The following is a 22,441-nucleotide window of genomic DNA, read 5'->3' as shown; positions in this document are numbered from 1 at the left end:
ATCCCAGCACTCGGGAGGCAGAGGCAGGCAGATTTCTGAGTTCGAGGCCAGCCTGGTCTACAAAGTGAGTGCCAGGACAGCCAGGGCTACACAGAGAAACCCTGTCTAGAAAAACCAAAATCAAACCAAACCAAACCAAAAAACTTTTAAAAAAGAGCTTGGCTGTGGGCAGGCAAGTACATAGTAGTGAAGCCAGAACTTGAGCCAGCTATTGGCCTTTTTTTTTTTGGTTTTTCAAGACAGGGTTTCTCTGTGTAGCCCTGACTGTCCTGGCACTCACTCTGTAGACCAGGCTGGCCCTGAACTCAGAAATCGGCCTGCCTCTGCCTCCCAAGTACTGAGATTAAAGACATGCACCATCACTGCCTGGCCAGCTACTAGCTTTTAACCTCTCCTCAGAGCTAAGGGTCTTTGGGGGTCATCTGAACAGGCACCCTGTAGGCTTTCCAGGAGGAGGGAGGTACAGAGATGGAGAGTGGATGTGATGAGGGGCACTGCTGGCTCCTCAGGTTTTACTTGCTGCTCTCTCTCTCTCTCTGTTTTTCGAGACAAGATTTCTCTGTATAGCCCTGGCTGTCCTGGAACTCACTCTGTAGACCAGGCTGGCCTCGAACTCAGAAATCTGCCTGCTTCTGCCTCCTGAGTGCTGGGATTCAAGGTGTGCCCCACCACTCCCAGCTTTTTTTTTTAAGGTAGAAGAGGAAGATACGTTAAAAGCTGCCAGTGAGGTTTCCTTCGTCCTATGACAGACCTCCTCCTCCTCCTCCTCCCTCTCCTTTTTGGCAGGATTTCACTATGTAGATCAGACTGGTTGTGGCTTTCATCCATCATCCTGCCTCTCTACTCCTGGAATGCTGTGATTGCAGGCATGTGCTACTGTGATGAGCCAGGCAAGTCCATCATAAAGGGTGACTTGCCGAGGCTGAGCCGTTAAGTCAGTGATATCGAATTCATCTCTTGTTTAGGACTCTTGGAACTGGTCTGAGATGTTTCCTAAGAGCAGATCAGGGGCTCAGCCATTAAGTGCACAAGCTGCTCTTCCAAAGGACCCAATTTCTGTTCCTAGCACCCATATTTCAGCTAACAGCCATCTCTGAGTAACTTCAGTACCGGGGTATCTGAAACCCTCTTCTGGCCTCCACAGGCGCTTGAATGCACATGGTACACAGACACACATGCAGGCAGAACACCCATATGTTAAAAAAAAAAAGGAGCAGATGAAGGAATCTGGAGACATGGTCAGTTTATAGAGTACTGCCTATCATGTGCAAAGCCCTTGGTTCCGTCCCCCATACCATATAGGATTAGTGATGCATGGCTATAATCCCAGGTCTGGAGAGGTAGAAGCTCGAGGCTCAGAAGTGCAAGGCCATCCTTGGCAACTTAGCAAGTTCAGGGCAACCTGGGATATACGAGACCCTATCTCAAAAAAAAAATATGGGGTACAGAGCTAAACAAAGAATTCTCAACTGAGGAATACCGAATGGCTGAGAAGCACCTAAAAAATGTTCAACCTCCTTAATCATCAGGGAAATGCAAATCAATACAACCCTGAGATTCCACCTCACACCACTCAGAATGGCTAAGATAAAAAACTCAGGTGACAGCAGATGCTGGTGAGGATGTGGAGAAAGAGGAACACTCCTCCATTGCTGGTGGACTGCAAGGTGGTACAACCACTCTGGAAATCAGTTTGGCAGTGTCTTAGTCAGGGTTTCTATTCCTGCACAAACCTCAGGACCAAGAAACAAGTTGGGGAGGAAAGGGTTTATTCAGCTTACACTTCCATGCTGCTGTTCATCACCAAAGGAAGTCAGGACTGGAACTCAAGCAGGTCAGGGAGCAGGAGCTGATGCAGAGGCCATGGAGGAATGTTCTTTACTGGCTTGCCTCACCTGGCTTGCTCAGCCTGCTTTCTTATAGAACCCAAGACTACCAGCCCAGAGATGGTCCCACCCACAAGGGGCCTTTCCCCCTTGATCACTAATTGAGAAAATGCCTTACAGTTGTATCTCATGGAGGCATTTCCTCAACTGAAGCTCCTTTCTCTATGATAACTCCAGCTGTGTCAAGTTGACACAAAACTAGCCAGTACAATTGACCCCTTGTCAACTTGACACACAAAAACATCACTAGTAAGCCTCAACCCTTACAATCTTATTCATCCCCAAGATCTAAATAACTTTAAAAGTCCCACAGTCTTTACATATTCTTAAAATTTCAATCTCTTTAAAATATCCATCTCTCTTAAAATCCAAAGACTTTTTACAATTAAAAGTCTCTTAACTGTGGGCTCCACTAAAACAGTTTCTTCCTTCAAGAGGGAAAATATCAGGGCACAGTCACAATCAAAAGCAAAAGTCAATCTCCAACCGTCCAATGTCTGGGATCCAACTCACGATCTTCTGGGCTCCTCCAAGGGCTTGGGTCACTTCTCCAGCCATGCCCTTTGTAGCACACGCGTCATCCTCTAGGCTCCAGATGCCTGTACTCCACTGCTGCTGCTGCTCTTGGTGGTCATCTCATGGTACTGGCATCTCCAAAACACTGCATGACCCCTTCAGTCCTGGGCCATCAATTGCAACTGAGGCTGCACTTTCACCAATGGCCTTCCATGGCCTCTCACAGTGCCAAGCCTCAGCTGCTCTGCTCAACTCCTTCATGCCTTCAAAACCAGTACCACCTGGGTGACCCTTACACATTACCAAGTCCAGCCACAGCACAATGTACAACTTTGGCTATATCTGGAACACAGCCACTGTGCTCTCAGAAAACACTTCCCAGAAAATGTCACCTCAATGATGCTGGTCTCTTCTTAATCACCGCTAATTTCTTAGCTCCAGCTAACCAGCATCAATAATCCCAGTAATGCAAAGTTTTTGCTTTAGTAGTTCTGGTATCTTGTTAATCACAGCTGATTCTTCAGCCCCAGCTAACCAGAACTACAGAATCTTCAATCAAAACAGCAATGGCCCTGAAAAGAGTCTTTAATTTTTCCCTCTGAAATTTCACAAACCAGACCTCCATCTTCTGCACCGTTCTCAACATTATCTTCCAAGCTCCTACACAACATCTGACAGAGCTCTTAACAACAAATGGATCTTCAAGCCCAAAGTTCCAAAGTCCTTCCACAGTCCTCCCCAAAACATGGTCAGGTTGTCACAGGAATACCCCACTCCTGGTACCAATTTGTCTTAGTCAGGGTTTCTATTCCTGCACAAACCTCAGGACCAAGAAACAAGTTGGGGAGGAAAGGGTTTATTCGGCTTACACTTCCATGCTGCTGTTCATCACCAAAGGAAGTCAGGACTGGAACTCAAGCAGGTCAGGGAGCAGGAGCTGATGCAGAGGCCATGGAGGAATGTTCTTTACTGGCTTGCCTCACCTGGCTTGCTCAGCCTGCTTTCTTATAGAACCCAAGACTACCAGCCCAGAGATGGTCCCACCCACAAGGGGCCTTTCCCCCTTGATCACTAATTGAGAAAATGCCTTACAGTTGTATCTCATGGAGGCATTTCCTCAACTGAAGCTCCTTTCTCTATGATAACTCCAGCTGTGTCAAGTTGACACAAAACTAGCCAGTACAGGCAGTTCCTCAGAAAATTGGACATAGTTCTACTGGAAGATCCAGCAATATCACTCCTGGGCATATATCCAGAAGATGCTCCAACTTGTAATAAGGACACATGCTCCACTATGTTCATAGCAGCCTTATTTATAATAGCAAGAAGCTGGAAAGAACTCAGATGTCCCTCAACAGAGGAATGGATAAAGAAAATGTGGTACATTTACACAATGGAGTACTACTCTGCTATTAAAAACAATGAATTCATGAAATTCTTAGACAAATGGATGGATCTGGAGGATATCATCCTGAGTGAGGTAACCCAATCACAAAAGAACTCACTTGATATGCACTCACTGATAAGTGGATATTAGCCCAGAAACTTAGAATACTCAAGATACAATTTGCAAAACACAAGAAAATCAAGAAGAAGAAAGACCAAAGTGTGGATACTTTGATCCTTCTTAGAAGGCGGAACAAAATACCCATGGAAGGAGTTACAGAGACAAAGTTTGAAGCAGAGACTGAAGGAATAACCATCCAGAAACTGCCCCACCTGGGGATCCATTCCATAAACAACCACCAAACCAAGACACTATTGCAGATGCCAACAAGAGCTTGCTGACAGGAGCCTGATATAGCTGTCTCCTGAGAGGCTCTGCCAGCACCTAATACAGAAGTGGATGCTCACAGTCATCCATTGGATGGAGCACAGGGTCCCCAATGAAGGAGCTATAGAAAGTACCCAAGGAGCTGAATGGGTTTGTAGCCCCCTAGGAGGAACAACAATATGAACTAGCCAGTACCCACAGAGCTCCCTGGGACTAAACCACCAATCAAAGAAAGCACATGGAGAGACTCATGGCTCTAGCTGCATATGTAGCTGAGGATGGCCTAGTTGGTCATCAATGGGAGGAGAGGCCCTTGGTCCTGTGAAGGTTCTATGTCCCATTATAGGGGAATGCCTGGATCAGGAAGCCGGAGTGGGTGAGTTGGTGAGCAGGGTGAGGGGGGAGGGGATAGGGGATTTTTGAAGGGGAAACTAGGAAAGGGGATAACATTTGAAATGTAAATAAAGAAAGTATCTAATTTAAAAAGTGTGTGTGTGTGTGTTTAGGATACATGGGAGAAAGGAAGGCATCTTCAAGAACACAGAGTTGGGGTGGGAAAGCCAAGCAGCTTTCTTCCGTTTCTGAAATGTACAAGTGGGAAATTTGACTTGATCCCTTGTGGCTTTTGGGCCAACCCCTGAGTGAAGTCAGATCGCTTTTGCAAAGGAAAATTGTCTCCATTTTCTGGGTTTTATGGGGTTTCCACAATGAGAGAGACCTCTCATGCCGGTGCTTAGAGAGGATTTCTCTGCGAGGCCTACAGTGACGCTGTGTAATCTCCCAAAAAATATGGTGCTAATATTCGCCGGGTTAGGGTTAGTTATTTTTATGTCTCTGTCATTTTGTTTCTCGGCAGCCCTTTCTGCCGCCTGGAAAGGATGCGGCGGACACTTTATTTCCACAGTCATATTTTTTAATTTGATCAAAGCAAATTTCACTTGTTCTCTGTATAAATTATTTAACTCATTTCTTTTAGGTTAAATGTCTCAATAGAAAGATAGAAAGCCCCTCCGTCACATTTTCTTCCAGGATTTTAATCAGTGCCTCCAGATTGTGTGAACTTCCTTCCCAGGCCCCATCCTTCTCTGTCTGGGGAGTCTCTCTCCCTTGCTCCCTTCCCTCCCTCTCCACTCTCTTCTCTTCCCTGCCCCTACTCTATGCTGCTGCTTTTTGAGTCTGTGGCTCAGAATCACTCCCGGATAGGAGAGAGTATGGCGGGTCAGCATGCAGAGTCCCCTTTAAACCCTGTGCCCCACTCTTCTATATGCCCTGCAGCCTGTTGAATTGCCCTGCCACCTACACTTCTTGGTGGCCAACCACAGTTGCTGCTCTAGGTCCTGGGCCCCATATGCACTTTCTTTTTCTTGGGGCTATAGCCTGCAAGGTGTGTGAGTATGTGTGTGTGTGTGTGTGTGTGTGTGTGTGTGTGTGCATGTGTGTGACAGTGTGAGTGTGTGTGTGTGCATGTGTGTGACAGTGTGAGTGTGTGTGTGCATGTGTGTGACAGTGTGAGTGTGTGTGTGCATGTGTGTGACAGTGTGAGTGTGTGTGCATGTGTGTGACAGTGTGTGTGTGTTTTAATGTGCATGTGTGTGACAGTGTGAGTGTGTGCATGTGTGTGACAGTGTGAGTGTGTGTGTGTGCATGTGTGTGACAGTGTGAGTGTGTGTGTGAGAGTGTATGTGTGTGTGTGAGAGAGTTATGTTTGTGAGTGTATGTGTATGTGTGTGTGTGAGAGAGAGTTATGTTTGTGAGTGTATGTGTGTGAGTGTGTATAAGTGTGTATGTATACATGTGTGTATAAGTCAGGGCCAGAAGTGTGGCTCCCCTGGCACCATCCAACTCTCCCCTTTTCCTTTTGAGAGGAGCTGTCTCATTGGGCTTCAACTCACCAAGTGAGCTAAGCTGACTGACCACTGAGGCCCAGGGTCCGTCTGCCTCTGTCTCTGCGCCCCCATACTAGGATCACGAATGCACATCACTGTGCTTGACTTCTCACATGCATGCGTGTTGGGGATGAAACTCGGCTCCTCATGATGACAAAGCAAGTGCTTTACCAGCTGAGCCACCTCCCCTATACCTAGCTGTTAATTGTAAAATTGCATTGTGGGGGATTGAACGCAGGGCTTCATGTTTGGTCGGCAAGTGTGTAACCACTGAGCTTTAATATATGAGCCCTGAATTCTAGCTGTTTCCTAACCAGAAGACCTCTGCTCAGTCAGTTGCCCCTCGTCATAGAACAGGTCCCTGAGAGCTGTTCTCTAAATCCCAAGTCTCCTGGGATAGGCTTTCTCCTTCTGCTTCCGCTGGTAAGAGTTGGGGAGTACATAGACCTTCTGATTCAAGTATGTGGGCTGGAGAGCTCTCTCCAAAAGAAGGCAGGAAGAGACATGGTGCCTCCCACCTTGGCAGTCCAGATACTGTCAGCCGAGCAGAGTTCAGCCTGGCAAACGTCTTACCCCAGACCCCTCTCCCTTCCTCCCTTCACGTTGCTTTAGCCAAGTGAGAGTCTCCAGTGGGAATTTCCATTCCTTTTACTTTAAAAATACACAGTAATTAACAAACGAATGCTATTAACTGCGACAAGTTGGAAATTACAATAAAATCAGCAGAGTCTACGAGCAGTATGGGGAGGCCAGTAGGGGTAGGCCCCCCCCCCAGCTTAGCAGAAAGGGGGCCCCCAGGCTGTCCAGGTGGCTTTATCTCACAGAAGGCACTCAGCTCAGGCTGGGGGTCTTTAGCCCAGCCCTGAGCTCCACACAGATCAAACCAGGTCTTAGGCCCAGCTGCTCCTATTTCCTGCCAGGAAGAGTCAGTCCCGGCCATTATTCCAGTCTCAGGGTAGCCCTTTTATGAAAATCTTAAATAATAGGATCATGGCCTAGGGCTGACTAGGGCCTGTCTGTGAGGATGTGACCTCTGCTCCTGGACAGCTCTAGAGATTTCCCTTCTCCCTTCAGGGTCACTCTAGGTTCTACAAAGCCTTGGAAAATGAGGATCAAAGAAAGCTCTTTGGGACTACTAGCCCCGGGTGGTCACCTTCTCCAGCCTGTAGAGTATCTCTGGGGTTGTCATGCCTGCCTTCCCTCCACCACAGCCAATGATCCTAGGAAGGAATGGGCTTATTGCTGCCCATTGTCTGGGAGTCTAGTTCTAATCTGACTGCAGTGTTTCATACTGCAGTCCTCTGTAATTTCTCCTAGGGAATTTCTGCTGGGTTTAGAGAGAGGTTATGGGCTTATTTATTTTGCAGATAATGAAACTGAAGCTCAGAGAGACTCGTGTACAATCACACAGCCAGGGTGGGGCAGGCCTATGGCTTGAAATGAGCTTATATTTTCTCAATGGTTTCTGTTTCCCTTGCATCTCCTGGGCTCTGAAGGAGACAGGTACATGAGGGCTGAGCAGATAAGCGAGACCTCCATTTCCTTCAGTGTCCACAAGGCGATTGCACAGCAAGTGTCTTAGCTAACTTCTGCTCTCACCCAACAGCTATAAATGTATTACTGTGTGTAGATTTCATTTTATTCCTTGTGCTTTTGAGACAGAATCTCAGGTACCCAAGGCTAGCCTATAAAACCTGGGCTAGCCTTGACTTTTGATCATCCCAGGATTATAGACATGCACTTGGAATTCCAAGTAGTTGTTAGGTTTGGGGAAACTGAGGCTGAGAAGTACAGTGCTTTGCCTAACACAGAAAGACTGGCAGTGACAGAGATGGAATTGGAACCCAGTTCTGCCTGTCTTTAGTCACCCTGCCCTCAGGTCCTCACAGAAAGGTCAGAGCCAGCCAGACTTCAAGTCTGCAGCAGTGAGTCCAGCCGGGGGAGTGTGGAGTTGGAGAAGCTCATTAGGAGAGAAGCTGACATAGCCATCAAGAGCCCAGCCTTGGCCAGCCCCACTGACTCCCAGCTACGGTGTAAACAGCCTTACTAATTCTCCAGACTCAATCGCTGTCCCTGATGGATTTCCCGTCATTACTCCCGAGTGAGTGACAACCTGCTCAGACACTTGCCTTCCCAGCTGCCTTCCAAGAGGTTCAGAAATCAGAATGCTTTTGCTCCCTAAGTTGATTTCAACTTGTCCTAAAGTCATTTTAATTGGTGAAGCGTCAGAGGCAATTTGGGTAACTTTCTGAGAGCCCTTTACTGCTAGCCCTGGGCTTGGGGCAGGGTGGGAGGTGTCTAATGCCACTTTGGCTGGGTCGGCACGTTACGTGCCCCTGATTGGTCAGGAAGTCGAGCTGCACACATTGCTTAGGTGTTTCTTGCTGCAGTTTCCAGCCTGGTTCCTGAGGATAACAAGATTCATTTTCTCAATGGCTCTGACAGATAGGATTGTTATTGTTATTACACTCATATACCACCTTGCCTCCGAGGAGCTTAAGGCACTTTACAAATTTGAAAATTATCTAATAATCTTCCAGCAACCCCGAGAGAGGCGAGAAGCGGCAGAGAGAGGCTCTTAGAGCAGCCGGAAGACCCGATAGCCCCTGCTGGCCAGCCGGCACAGGACCACAGTAGGACCTGCACCCTCCACAATTTTATTCTAGCTGTAGGAAAAAGAAGTGGGGAAGATGATTTTGGGGTGGGTGCGAAGGAGAGGGACCCTGGCTCCAAAGGACCAAATCAAATGGGAGGGAGAAGAGATATGCAGTTTTCTTTAAAGACACACACAAAATGAGAAGAAGCAGGAGGCTCCCAGGGGCTTTGGGTAAGAGAGCTGAAATTCAAAATGGAAATATATGAGCTGGGGATATAGCTCAGTACTTACTTGCCTAGCAAGTGAGGAGCCTCTGGATTCCAGCTCCACCACCCACCCTCAAAATCAAAATGGATATTTATCAGAGCAGGAATGTGAGGAGATGGGCAGGAATATCTAGAAGCCCCTATGCAAATTGCAATGGCTGCTGTAAGACGGGCGTGGGAAGCCTCTGCAGGCCGAGAATGTAGCTTTAGGTCTCTGTCAGCTTGATGTCCTATGATTCTGTCTTCCTTTAAGCTCCCTGGTACCATAGGTGCCATCAGTAATTGTGGCACCTTTACTAAGCGTGAAGGGGAAGCTACCATCACAATGATAGGAGAGGCTGGCAGTAACACGGCTATTTTGAGGCTCTTCTCCAGATGAGGGGTCTGTGATGGCTCAAGGCAGTACGTTTTGGGGAGCAGGCATAGTAATGCCATTGAGATCCGAGCATCGAGATGAGCATGTCATACCTGCCCAGTCCCTCTGTTTTCTCATTTGTCACAGCATAGTGACAGTGTGACCTTCTGTGGCAGGGTGTGTGCAGATTGCTTAGCTTAGTGCCTGGCACCTTAGCCATGAAGAGAGCGAAGATGAGAATGAGACCCAGCCTCTCTGAGATACCTGCTGTTGGTCAAGTGCTGGGACAGCCTGAGGATAATCAGAGGATGCTAGCAGGCTGGGGTTTGTGTGGAAGAATGAAGCAGAAGCTGATGGTATGTGATGACACTCCCTTAGGTATCTCTTCATCCTCTCTCCATCCAGGACCACAGGTCGTGGCTCTTTTCCTATCATGCCCTAATGTTGACTAATGTTGGGTTACTGTTGGCAACACTCTTCCTCTTTCTGTTCCTCCAGCAAGCACAACTCCTGAGTATCCATGGGGCTCTGATGATGCTATCCCACTGGGCTGTTGCTGCTACTCCAGTGAGCCTGGTTCCAGAAAAGGCCCCTCTGATCTGGCTGGTCCGTGGAGAGGTGCAAGCGCTTCACAGGAGCTGAAGCAAGCAGGGCGGTGGTGAGAGGTCTTGTGGGTGGGTACAGAGAGGATGCAGAAGGGAGGCTCTTGCTTGCCCTTCCATTTGTCTAAGTGAAATGAGCATAGCTGACCTTGGATCCTTGGGGGGATGGGTTCCAGGACTGCCTCACCACTGGTTGCCTAAACGGAGGGCTGTCCAATCCTTTATATTAAATGCTGTAGAATTTGCATAGAGGCCTCACAGTTCTGCAGTATACTTTAAATCATGTCCAGATGACTTATAATGCCTAATATAATGTAAATGCTGTGTAAATAATCGCTACACGGTGTTGTTTAGGGAATAATGGCAAGGGAATTTTTTCCTACATGTTCAGAACAGATGTAATTCCCCACCCCACCCCACCCCGCAAAGATTTTCTAATCAAAGTTTGTCAAATCCACAGATGTGCAATCTATAGGCATGGGGGGATGGCTATACTCTCTAGTTAGGAGCTATTATTAATCTCTCTCTCTTATATATAACATATATATAAATGTGTGTATGGACATATGTACATATTCATACATATATACATGCAATGTGTAAATATATGCATAATATTGTATAATATAGTATACAGTGTATATATTGTATATATTATATGACATAATATATATAATACACACACACACACACAATACAATGAAGAAATTCTAAAACATCCAGCCCTACAAGAGGCTGTGGATTTGGTGTCATTCATTCATTCATTCATTCAACAAATGTTTCTTTTCTTTTTTTTTTTTTTGGTTTTTCAAGACAGGGTTTCTCTGTGTAGCCCTGGCTGTCCTGGAACTCACTCTATAGCCCAGGCTGGCCTTGAACTCAGAAATCTGCCTGCCTCTACCTCTCGAGTGCTGGGATTAAAGGCGTGCGCCACCACGCCCGGCTGTTTATTTTCTTACTTGTTTATTTTGTGTGTTTGTGGGTGCAGGTGTGTCCTCTTGCATGTGGAAGACAGAAATCAACCTCAGGCCGGACGTGGTGGCACACGCCTTTAATCCCAGCACTTGAGAGGCAGAGGCAGGCGAATTTCTGAGATCGAGGCCAACCTGGTCTACAGAGTGAGTTCCAGGACAGCCAGGGCTATACAGAGAAACCCTGTCTTGAAAAACCAAAAAAAAAAAAAACAAAAAACAAAAAAACAACAACAAAAAAAGAAATCAACCTCGGGGATGTCATTCCTCAGGTGTTATCTACTAGGAGCTTTTTTTTTGGAACACTTTTAGAAACATCCTTTTGCAAATGTGTGTGACATGTATGTTTATCTAATGTTCCTATGTGTGTGGCTGTACATGTGTGCGTAGATGTTGTCTTAGTTGGGGTTTCTATTACTGGACAAAACATCATGACCAAGAAGCAAGTTGGGGAGGAAAGGGTTTATTCAGCTTACTCTTCCACATTGCTGTTCATCACCAAAGGATGTCAGGACTGGAACTCAAGTGGGTCAGGAAGCAGGAGCTGATGCAAAGGCCATGGCGGGATGTTACTTACTGGCTTGCTTCCCCTGGCTTGCTCAGCCTGCTCTCTTATAGAACCAAGAATACCAGCCCAGAGATGGCACCACCCGCAAGGGGACCTCCCCTCTTGATCACTAATTGAGAAAATGCCTCACAGCTGGATCTTATGGAGGCATTTCCCCAACTGACGCTCCTTTCTCTGTGATAACTTCAGCCTGTGTCAAGTTGACACACAAAACCAGCCAGGACAATGTGAATGGACAGGCACATGTATCTGAAGACCCAAAGTTTATATGAGGTCTCTTCCTCAATTGCTCTCTACTTTATTTATTGAGGCACAGTCTCTTGCTGAACCCGAAACCCCTAAGTCTGGATAATATATTTGTCTAGTTTGTTCCAGGGATCCCTTTTCTGCTAGCTAAGTTCTGGGATTGAAGGGAGCCCCACGCCTGCCCAGCATCTACATGAGTGATGGAGATCCCAGCTTTGGTCCACAGAGGCATCCACCCAGCCCACAGCACAGTTTTTGAGACTGGCTTTGAGTTTCTCAATTAGGCAAGGTTGGTTGGCTATGAAGTACTAGGAATCTGCTTGCCTCCACCTCCCCACACTGGGATTATGAACACATGTCACTGCAACTGGCTTTATTAAAAAATGGGTTCTGGGAGTCAAATTCATATCCCCGGGGGCTGGAGAGATGGCTCAATGTTTAAGAGCACTGATTGCTCTTCCAGAGGTCCTGAGTTCAATTCCCAGCAACCACATGGTGACTTACAACCATCTGTAATGGGGATCTGATGCCTTCTTCTGGTGTGTCTGAACACAGCGACAGTGCACTCACATACATAAAATAAGTAAGTAAGTAAATAAATAAATCTTGAAAGAAAGAAAGAAAGAAAGAAAGAAAGAAGGAAGGAAGGAAAAGAAAGGAAGGAAGGAAGGAAGAAAGGAAGGAAGGAAGGAAGGAAGGAAGAAAGAAAGAAAGAAAGAAAGAAAGAAAGAAAGAAAGAAAGAAAGAAAGAAAGAAAGAAAGAAAGAAAGAAGTTCATATCCTCATGCTTGCATGGATGGAACCCAGACCTTATAGCACCCCATCCCAGCCCCAGCAAATATTTGTTAAGCACTGTTTCTGTCCAGCTGTTACCCTAGTTGCTGTAAGTGAGTGCAGCCATGGAGCAAAGCAGGCAGGGACCTTATTCTCAAGTAGAGAGTATAAGGAGAGAGAGACAGAGAGAGAGAGACAGAGAGACTTGGAGCAGATACCCGAACACACAGAGCGATGACTTAAATATGACATGTCCATTCCACCACTCATCTAACAGTATTTCAGAGAGCAAAGCCCACGTACCAGCTCCAGATTGCTGGCCAGGGAAGCTGCATGGTAGAAGTGCCCAGTAGGAACTGTCCTGGTATATATTGGCACCAGAGCATGGCAGCAGTGAGCACTTGGGAGGTTCAAGGCCAGCCTGGTCTGCAGACTGAGTTCCAAGACAGCCAGGGCTACCCAGAAACCCTGTCTCAAAACAAACAAACAAACAAACAAACAAACCAAAACAAAGCAAAATTAAACAAAAATGTTATTGAATGTGATGGGAAGGGGCTAGGGAGGTGGCGTCTTTGGTGGGGCACTTGTCTAACATGCATAAAGGCCTGCGTTCTCTTCCTGCCTCTGCCTCCCTAGTGTTAGATTTATAGATACATGCTACCGGATTCTTAGGAATTTTTTCTTTTTTCTCTTTCCTTGGTTTGTTTGTTTGTTGTTTGTTTGTTTTCAAGACAAGGTTTCTCTGTGTAGTCCTGGAACTCACTCAGACTTGGCTGGACTTCAACTCAGAGATCCGTGTGATCTTCCGTTTGTGTTTTCCGAGGCTGGATTTACAGATGAGCTATTGTATCCACCTGATGTTTATATGGGTTCTAGAAGTCCAAAGTCAGTCCTAACAGTCGTGTTGCATACACTGAACCAGAGAGCCCCTCCCCTCCCAGGCCCCTGACCTGGTCCTCTAAGTAAGTGCTTTTGGTTTTTACTTTTTTTTTTTTTTTTTTTTTTTTTGACAAGGTGTCCACAGAAGCCAGAAGATCTCCAGAGAAGACTCTAAGTCTGATCCCCCGAGACTTGGAGTTACAGGTGGTTGTGAGCCTCCAGATGGTGTCTGGGACTCAAACCCAGGTCCTCTGGATCAGCAGAGTACTCTTTTTTTTTTTTTTTGGTACTGACTGGTTTTTTTGTTGTTGTTGTTGTTGTTTTTTGTTTTTTGTTTTTTTGTTTTTTCAAGACAAGGTTTCTCTGTATAGCCCTGGCTGTCCTGGAACTCACTTTGTAGACCAGACTGGCCTCGAACTCAGAAATCACCCGCCTCTGCCTCCCGAGTGCTGGGATTAAAGGTGTGTGCCACCATGTCCGGCTGCAGTCAGTACTCTTAAATGCTGGTCTCTCTATCCAGCCCTGTGGCCAGTATGTTCTGTGCAGCACATTCCAAACCAGTCGGGACTTTCTGAAAACTCAAACAAACAAAGCTCTCATGGGATTTCAAGGTACTGTCCAAAAGTTTGACTCTACCAAGTAGGGCAGGAAACCGTGTTTACTGAGTGCCTACTGTGCGCCTGTAGCCCTGCCAGTTTAGTTTGCTTCTGATGGACATTATTGCACCCACTTACCAGAGGAGGAAGCCGAGACTCAGCAAAGGACATCATTTCCCTTCTCCACTTCTTGGCTCTGAGACAGACAGCCTTTCTGTGACTCAGTTTCTGCTGAAGGCAATGTCTACTTCCTAGAATTGTTTGGAGCATTGTTGGAGGCAGGAGCATGCACATCTGGAACACACTGAGTGTGCTGTGTAATAACAGGTGGCAGAGCCTAGGTCTTCAGGAAGAGGCAGACCGTGAGCCACTGAACAAGTCCTCCACCCCACCCCACCCCACCCCACACAGGCACTCAGTTTACAGCCTCTTTCCTCTGAAAAAGGTGGGGAGAGCATTTACTGCTTTAACGTAACACGGAAGTGCCGCACAAAGGCTTTGTTAAGGACAGGAAGGCCAGCCCTGATGCCGTAAGCCTGCCTGTAATCTTGGCTATTTGGGAGGCCAAGGCAGCAGGATCACAAGTTTAAGGCCATTTTAGGTCACACGGTGTCCCCTTGTCTCAAAATAAAAAGTAAAATAAGGGCTGGGTCTGTAACTCAATGGTAGACCCCAGATTCAGACCCCAATATCACAAAATTGGGGGGGGGAGGTAGGCTTAGTCATAGATTTCCTGCCTCTCTTCATAAGAAACTTTGCTTTCTCTCAAGGGAGCAGAGAAAAAGATGAGTCTGGAGTGAAGGTGAAGGGATGCTGGCTGAAGCCTGTGCTGTACTCCAGCAAGGGAGGGCAGCCTGAGGGCAGAGGCTGGCTCAAGGGCCCAAATCCTCAATCCTGGGGTTGGGAGAGCTAGCAGGCAGTGGTGAATCCTGTGTTTCAGATTCTCATTGTCATTCTTGTCCCATGAGAGAGCCCTCTCTGCTGGAGCCCAAGGATCCTGGACTGGCTCTTCCCTTCCCTCTCTCTGGTCATGCCAGGACGATGGTGTGTCATCTTGCTCACCTCATCAATAGAACAGAGCAGCCGAACACACAGGTTCTGAGAATCGGTAGACTGAGGTTTCCACCCCAAACCTGCCTCTTGAGAGCTAAACTGTATATAAGCTGTCCCCCAGCTCCAGAGCCTCAGCTGCTCCCTCTTACAGAGTCTCGCTATGGAGCCCAGGCTGGCCTGAAACTCACAATCAGCCTATTTCAGCCTCCAGAGGGATGGAGTGACAGGTATGTGTCCCTGTGCCTGAGTCTATTTATTTATTTATTTATTTATTTATTTATTTATTTATTTATTTATTGTTTCTTGAGACAGGGCTTCTCTGTGTAGCCCTGGCTGTCCTGGAAATTAACTTACTCTGTGGAACAGGCTGGCCTCGAACTCAGAAATCCACCTGCTTCTGCCTCCCAAGTGCTGGGATTAAAGGTGTGTGCCACCACTGCCTGGCACTTGTGCCTGACTCTTAAGTCTTTGTTTCCTCACCCGTGAAATCGAAGGAAGTAAAAAACAATGTAGGTCAGCTTGATCAATAAGGAAGGAGTTTTGAGATGCGCGATCCATGAGGAAGGTTACCAGCAAATGCCTCTGCTCTGGGAATTCCAGTAGACTGGACTCAGCCATGCGTCTTCATCCCAGATTCCCCAGAAAAGAACAGGCAGAGATACAAGCTTCAATCAGCACGGCCAGATGCTGGTTCATTGAGGGTTCGATAACCCTTGAGACTATACTGCAGGCTCTGATAGCACCCTGAGATGCTTTTCTTTCTTTCTTTCTTTCTTTCTTTCTTTCTTTCTTTCTTTCTTTCTTTCTTTCTTTCTTTCTTTTTTTCTTTCTTTGTGTGTGTGTGGTGTGTGTTTACATGTGCATTTCAAGGTACACCAGTGACAGTCAGAGGCAACATGTGGACATTGATTTTTCTCTTTCCACCATGTGAGTCTGGGGGACGGAGATCAGCTTGGCAGCAAGTGCCTTTACCACCCGAAACATCTCCCTGGCTCCTGGCATTTTTATAGTAAAGGGAAGGGAGAAGGCTCCGCCTCCAGGCAGCTGACCACAGGCAGGTGGTCTCTTTGCTTAGTGTCTCGGTTCTGGTTCTGTGAGAGGCTCTAAAGAAGTTGGTATTGTGGTCATCACTTGAGAACAGTGTGGTGTCCCTGCTCCAGGGCGCAGCCTCGCCATTTGGGGAATGACCTCATCATGAGGTCATATGTCCCGCAAGGCTTTGCTGTGGCTAAGAAGTCATTTCAGTCCCTTGTCATCAAGATGTTTATTGATCAGTCCTGTTGGTCTTGGAACCCAAGACAATTGCAAAAGAGAGCAACTCAGGAGGAAAAAGATAAGCAGTCAGAAGCAGACCAGAGAAAGACATGAGGGAGTTAGTGAGGTCAGAGGCCAGGGACTTCCTTCAAAAAACAAAAGGAGGTGCTGGAGAGATGCCTGAGTGGTTAAGAACACTGGCTGCTCTTCAAGAGGACTCAGCTTCCATTCCCAGCACCCACATGGCCATTAAAACTCATCTGTAACTCCAGTTCCAGGTCCATGGTACCTGAGACCCTCTGCCGGCCTCTGAGGGCACTGCATACATGAAGAACACAGACTACATGAAGACAAAACATTCTTTTGTGTGGGTGGGTGTGTATGTGCACACACACACACACACACACACACACACACACACACAAATTATTTTATTTAAACAAACAAATAAATGAACAAAAGGAAAACTGGGCACGGTAGTGCAATACCTGTAATCCCAGCACTTGGGAGGCTGAGGCAGGAGGATTGAGAGTTTGAGAATGTCCTAGGCTATGTAGTAAGACCCTGCTGAAAGAAAGAAAGAAAGAAAGAAAGAAAGAAAGAAAGAAAGAAAGAAAGAAAGAAAGGAAGAAAGGAAGAAAGAGAGAGAGAAAGAAAGAAAGCAATAAAAGTTTTTTTGTTTTTTTTTTAAGATTTTATTATTATAAGTACACTGTGGCTGTCTTTAAAAGCACCGGAAGAAGGTGTCAGATCTCATTATGGGTGGTTGTGAGCCACCATGTGGTTGCTAGGATTTGAACTCAGGACTCTCGGAAGAACAATCAGTGCTCTTACCTACTGAGCCATCTCACCAGCCCCCAAGAAAAGTTTTTTTTTTTTTTTTTTTTTTTCGGTTTTTCGAGACAGGGTTTCTCTGTGTAGCCCTGGCTGTCCTGGAACTCACTCTGTAGACCAGGCTGGCCTCAAACTCAGAGATCCACCTACCTCTGCCTCCCAAGTGCTGGGATTAAAAGCATGCGCCACCACTGCCCAGCTTTTATCTCTTGTCTTTTGAGGGCTGGGATTACAGGTCTGTCCCATCACACCCAGATTATGTAATGTTGGGGATTGAACCCAGGGCTTCATGCGTACTAGGCAAGGACTCTACCATCTGAGTTACATCCACAGCTGTCATATTATGTGCATGCATGTGTATGTGCTCACAAGCATATGTGTGTATGCATGTGTGCATGTGTGTGTGTGTGTACAGTGTGTGTATGTGTGCTGTGCAGGACAAGCTCATGTGTTGCTCTTCAGCAGTCTGGATCTCACCACATAGGCTAGGCTAGGCTGACTAGCTCTCCCCAAGACTCACCTAACTTCATTTTCCAAGTACCGTTATTAAAAGTACTTGTCCATGCCCAGCTTTTAAAAAAATTAATTAAAAACTAGTATTAAAAACTAGTTATTTTGCCGGGCGTGGTGGCACACACCTTTAATCCCAGCACTCAGGAGGCAGAGGCAGGCAGATTTCTGAGTTCGAGGCCAGCCTGGTCTACAAAGTGAGTTCCAGGACAGCCAGGGCTATACAGAGAAACCCTGTCTCGAAAAAACCAAACCAAACCAAACCAAACCAACAAACAAAAAAATAGTTATTTTGTGTATGAGTACTCTATCTGCTTGTACACCTGCGTGCCAGAAGAGGGCATCAGAACTCATTACAGATGGTTGTGAGCCAGTATGTGGTTGCTGGGAATTGAACTCAGTATCTCTGGAAAAGCACCTGGTGCTCTTATCCACCGAATCACCTCTCTAGCCCCTTTAATTTACTTTTAAAGTTGGTTCTGGGGCTAGAACTTAGGCTCTCATACTTGCAAGATAAGCACTCATCACGTCAGCCACCTCCCCAGTTCTCCAAGTCCCATTTTCCAAAGGGAGGGAGGAAGAAAGAGAGAGAGAAGAGGGAGAGAGAGGAGGGAGAGAGAGAAGAGGGAGAGAGAGAGAGAAGGGAGAGAGAGAGGAGGGAGAGAGAGAGGAGAGAGAGAGAGAGGAGGGAGAGAGAGAAGAGGGAGAGAGAAGGGAAGAGAGAGGAGGGAGAGAGAGAGGAGAGAGAGAAGGGAGAGAGAGAAGAGGGAGAGAGAGAAGAGGGAGAGAGAGAAGAGGGAGAGAGAGAGGAGAGGGAGAGAGAAGAGGGAGAGAGAGAAAGAAGAGGGAGAGAGAGAAAGAAGAGGGAGAGACAGAGAGAGAGAAGAGGGAGAGAGAGAGAAGAGGGAGAGAGAGAGAAGGGAGAGAGAGAGAGGAGGGAGAGAGAGAAGAGGGAGAGAGAAGAGGGAGAGAGAGAGAAGAGAGAGAGAGACAGAGAGAGAGAGAGAAAAGAGGAAGAGAGAGGAGAGAGAGAGAAAGAGAAAGAGAAGAGGGAGAGGGACAGAGGAGATGTATATGTAAAGTTCTAGAACGTGCACAAAAGGAAGAAAACAGCCTTGTGCCTCAGGGGACCCGGCTGAGATTCCAAGATGAATAATAAAATTGATGAGACTCAGGTTGTTTGTTTTGCATAAGTTTTACCTTTTAATTAAACTACATTTTTATGGAAACAGGGACAATGATACCCTACTTCCAGGGTTGTGGTACTTACTAGAGGATTAGAAGAATTAACATAGGCAAAGTGTTTAGCCCGGTGGAGCACCGAACATGTTGGAGATTCACCTGCTGGGAGTGTCTGTCCTTTCTGTGGCCTCAGGGCTGGCTTTAGCTAAGGGTGTGCTTGCTTGGTTGGGCTTGCTTTCTTGAATTCCTGCCTTCAGCAGAACATACATACCTCTGGTGGCTGCGTCCAACTTCAGGTTAGAGCCAGGCACAGCTGGGCCCAGGCCAGCCGGACCAAAACCCAGCCAATTGGAAGGAACGAAATCCTTGCTTTCTGGCCATGACTGTGAGGTGGTTTGCAGCCCAGTGTTCCTTGAGCAAAACGCTGAGGCATGCAAAGCATCTATTTCATGCAAGGCCCCAGACTAAGTCCTGAGCATGCGGTACTGAGCCAAGCCAGTTCCGGTCACATAAAGGCAGGCAGGTGCAGAGGGTGCATTTGGGAGGGGCAGGGAAATGCCCCTAGTGATACTTAAGAAGAGATGAATAGATTTTAAGTGGGTTAACTACTCCAGACAGAGGTCTGCAATACAAAAAGGCCAGGAGACCAGAGGGTTAAAAATATGAAGACGGAGAAGGTGAGGCAGTGAGGTTGTCATTGCACACTGGGGCTATCAGTTAGGCAAGGAGTGTGCATGTGTGTCACTGGGGATAAATGAGGCCCCAGGCACGCATGAGAATAAATATGCTACTATTCTTTTGTTTGTTTGTTTGTTTTGCGGTGTTTTGTTTTGTTTTGTTTTGAGACAGGGTTTCTCTGTGTAGCCCTGGCTGTCCTGGAATTCCCTCAGTAGACCAGGCTGTCCTGGAATTCAGAGATCTGCCTGCCTCTGGGATTAGAGGCGTGTACCTCTCCCCCCTCCCCCACTGACTAGTACACTATGGCTTTTTTTTTTTAAGATTTATTTATTATTATATCTAAGTACACTGTAGCTGTCTTCAGACACACCAGAAGAAGGCATCAGATCTCATTATGGATGGTTGTGAGCCACCATGTGGTTGCTGGAATTTGAACTCAAGACCTTCGGAAGAGCAGTCGGTGCTCTTAACTGCTGAGCCATCTCTCCAGCCCAACTTTTAATATTATAATGAGAGATGGAGTTTTACCCAACTTGCCCAGGTGACTTCAAACTTGCTCTGTAGTCTCTGCAGACCTTGAACTTGAGACTCTTGTCTCAGCCTTTGGAGTGGCTGACTGAGGTTACAGTTGTGCCGCAGGAGGCCCTGACTCAAGGATACTTTCTTATGTGGTAGGAAATGACAGACAGGCTTGGGGAGAAAGAGCAGGAAGACATGACTAGATGTATTTCTGAAGAGGCTTTTGGACTGAGGTTGTATGGTGCTGGAAGTCCTCTTCGTTGAGGTGGTATTAAATAAGGCTGTTACAGCTTACAACTCTGTGGCTCCAGGGTGCTCCTATATTGGCATGCATTCATATTCATGGATGACTTCATTTTCATCTGCAGACTCCCACAGTTCTTGAAAGCCTGGAGTCTTCCTCATCAACAGTGTGTGTGTTTATAAAACCCACACCCATCTCCTGGGCAAAATGGCTCTCTCAAGCCTGAGCTGGTGGCACTGGCCTTGTGACTGGTGGAGGCTGAAGGCTGTCCCAGGGCCCCCCGGGGATGTGAGGTTGGATAATGACATCTCATTGGGGATTGGGGGAGAGGTGGGAGGTGCCACAGACCCTGGCATCTTCAAACCTCCCATCAGTGCAAATCAATGCAAAATTAAAATTCATGATGGTTCCGGGGCACAACTGCAAACAATTTGTTCAGTAAACTTGGCTCTAATTGGCATTGGTAGAATTTCCTGTTAATCAGGCCCCTTGGGCTCTGTGGGTCTGGGATGCTCTGTCTCCCCGTGACAGGACAGGCAGCATGGAAGTGGGGCTGAGAGGAAGGGAGCAGGGAGGATGTTCAGATGTGGGCAGCTGCAGCCACGTGCCTGGGTGTGTGTTGCTGTGTAGACCCAAGGGCCAGGTTGGAGTGTCGTCTACAGGTACTTTTTTTTTTCTGGGGGGTGCGATGGGGGGCTTCTGTGCCATACTGTGTAGCTTCCCATAGAGATGGGAGTTGGGTGTGCCTGAGTCTACCTGGAGCTACTTAGGCAGTAATATGTGTGTCAAGGGTGTGCAAAAGTAGCATAGTAATACATATCAGCTGGGGCACGTGTGCAGGGGACATGTGTATGCATCTGTCAGAGTACATATGTAAGGACTTGCATGTTATGTCCGTTGTCTAGGCATGGTCTGTGGAGTGTTTGTGGATCAGCAGAATGGAGTCAGAATTTCAACATGGAGTCTCCTGGGCCCACAACCTTCTGCTTTCTCGTTGACTCTGAAGATGGTAAGGCGACTGGTAAGCCAGTTGGTCCTCAGAGGGTCTCCTACCTGCTGTTTCTGACTGATCATTAAAGGAGGGCTGGACTCCCAGTGGCAACCGTGCTGTCTCCCAATGCCTACCACGCTTTTCTCTAGGTCTCCATCATCTATCATCACCAAGGACTCAAGCCCCAGGCCAAAGGCTTTTGAGGGCTTTGCTGTTGAAATGATCCATGGTCCCAGCTATGACAAAAACCCACACGGAGAAATCTCCAGCAACAAATGCTTAATGAAGTGCCAGCAAAGCATCACATTATGCAAAGCTGCCCAACTCATCCGGCGCCTGGTAATGGGATGGAGTGTGAAGCTGGGCGTGGTTATGGAAGTTGATGTTCCGTGGAGGAGAGCAGCCTCAGGAGTTAAGGAGAGACAAGCAGGTCTAAAGAAGGCTCCAGCCAGCCTTGGGGGCTCTAGGCAGGTGTTCCCAACTCTTTGCTTATCCTGTCAGGGATGAATCCTCTGCTTGTATGAAGTGATGAAGGTCACCTTGGCATGCTGTCAGACCCTAACATACAGTGACTGGAAAAAGCTAGTGTGTGTGTGTGTGTGTGTGTGTGTGTGTGTGCGCGCGCGCGCGTGTCCACACAGAAGCTTGTTTGTGCTGTACATCAGGGGAGGCACTTGGGGTGTGCTCTGTGGCCAGCCCCAACCTCCTCACAGTCATTATCACAGCCAGAACAGCTCTGGCCCTGGGGCTGCCCTCACTCTTCCAAGCAGCTGCTGTCTTACTCAAATTAACCCCTCCGTTCCAGCCCCTCATTTTCCTGCTAGGGGGCCATTGCTGGCTGGGCAGGGGTCTCCAAGAACAGTAGCCTCAGCAGGTAAGCTGATGTTACACAGTCCCAGGCCTATCCCTGGTCCCCAGGGGTCCTCCTCCTTTCTTGATTCCTGTGGCTGTGACCACAGGGATTGTGTGATTGAGCATCTGAGCCTTCCTTGTGTGTGACTGTGTCTGTGCACTCGTGCGAAGCTATGGATGGCTGAGAGGCAGCCACAGGCAGGGCTAGAGCTGCTGCTCTTGAGATTCAAGTGTAGGCCTCCTCTGATAGCCTGGCAAGGGTAAGAAGAACTTTGAGTTGTAGGTGGCAAAGATAGGCTTTGCCAAGCTGGGGAGGCTGTGCCATATCTCAGGCTTTTCCAGGGCATGCACAGAGGGTCAGCTAGGCAGAAGTTATTCAGTTATTTAAAAAAAAAAAAAAAAAAAAAAA

At 47.3% G+C, this 22,441-nt stretch overlaps 1 long non-coding RNA gene across 2 annotated transcripts in view; it reads left to right on the top strand.

Moving 5' to 3' along the window:
- The window catches only part of Gm30188, a 25,831-nt gene extending 3,390 nt beyond the window's left edge, over positions 1-22,441 (top strand). Inside the window, exons 1-3 of one of the 2 annotated variants that reach the window (XR_003952628.1) lie at positions 19,885-20,851; positions 21,095-21,210; positions 21,330-22,441. This is a non-coding gene — a long non-coding RNA (predicted gene, 30188). Of the gene's footprint in view, positions 1-19,884; positions 20,852-21,094; positions 21,211-21,329 lie in introns of those variants that run through there. The other variant, XR_003952627.1, reaches the window with a different exon arrangement.

The sequence above is a fragment of the Mus musculus genome, chromosome 18 (genome assembly GCF_000001635.26).
Source record: "Mus musculus strain C57BL/6J chromosome 18, GRCm38.p6 C57BL/6J".
Taxonomy (NCBI): Eukaryota; Metazoa; Chordata; class Mammalia; order Rodentia; family Muridae; genus Mus; species Mus musculus.
Note: the sequence above shows the minus strand (reverse complement) of the source record. Positions and strands in the feature narration are given on the sequence as shown.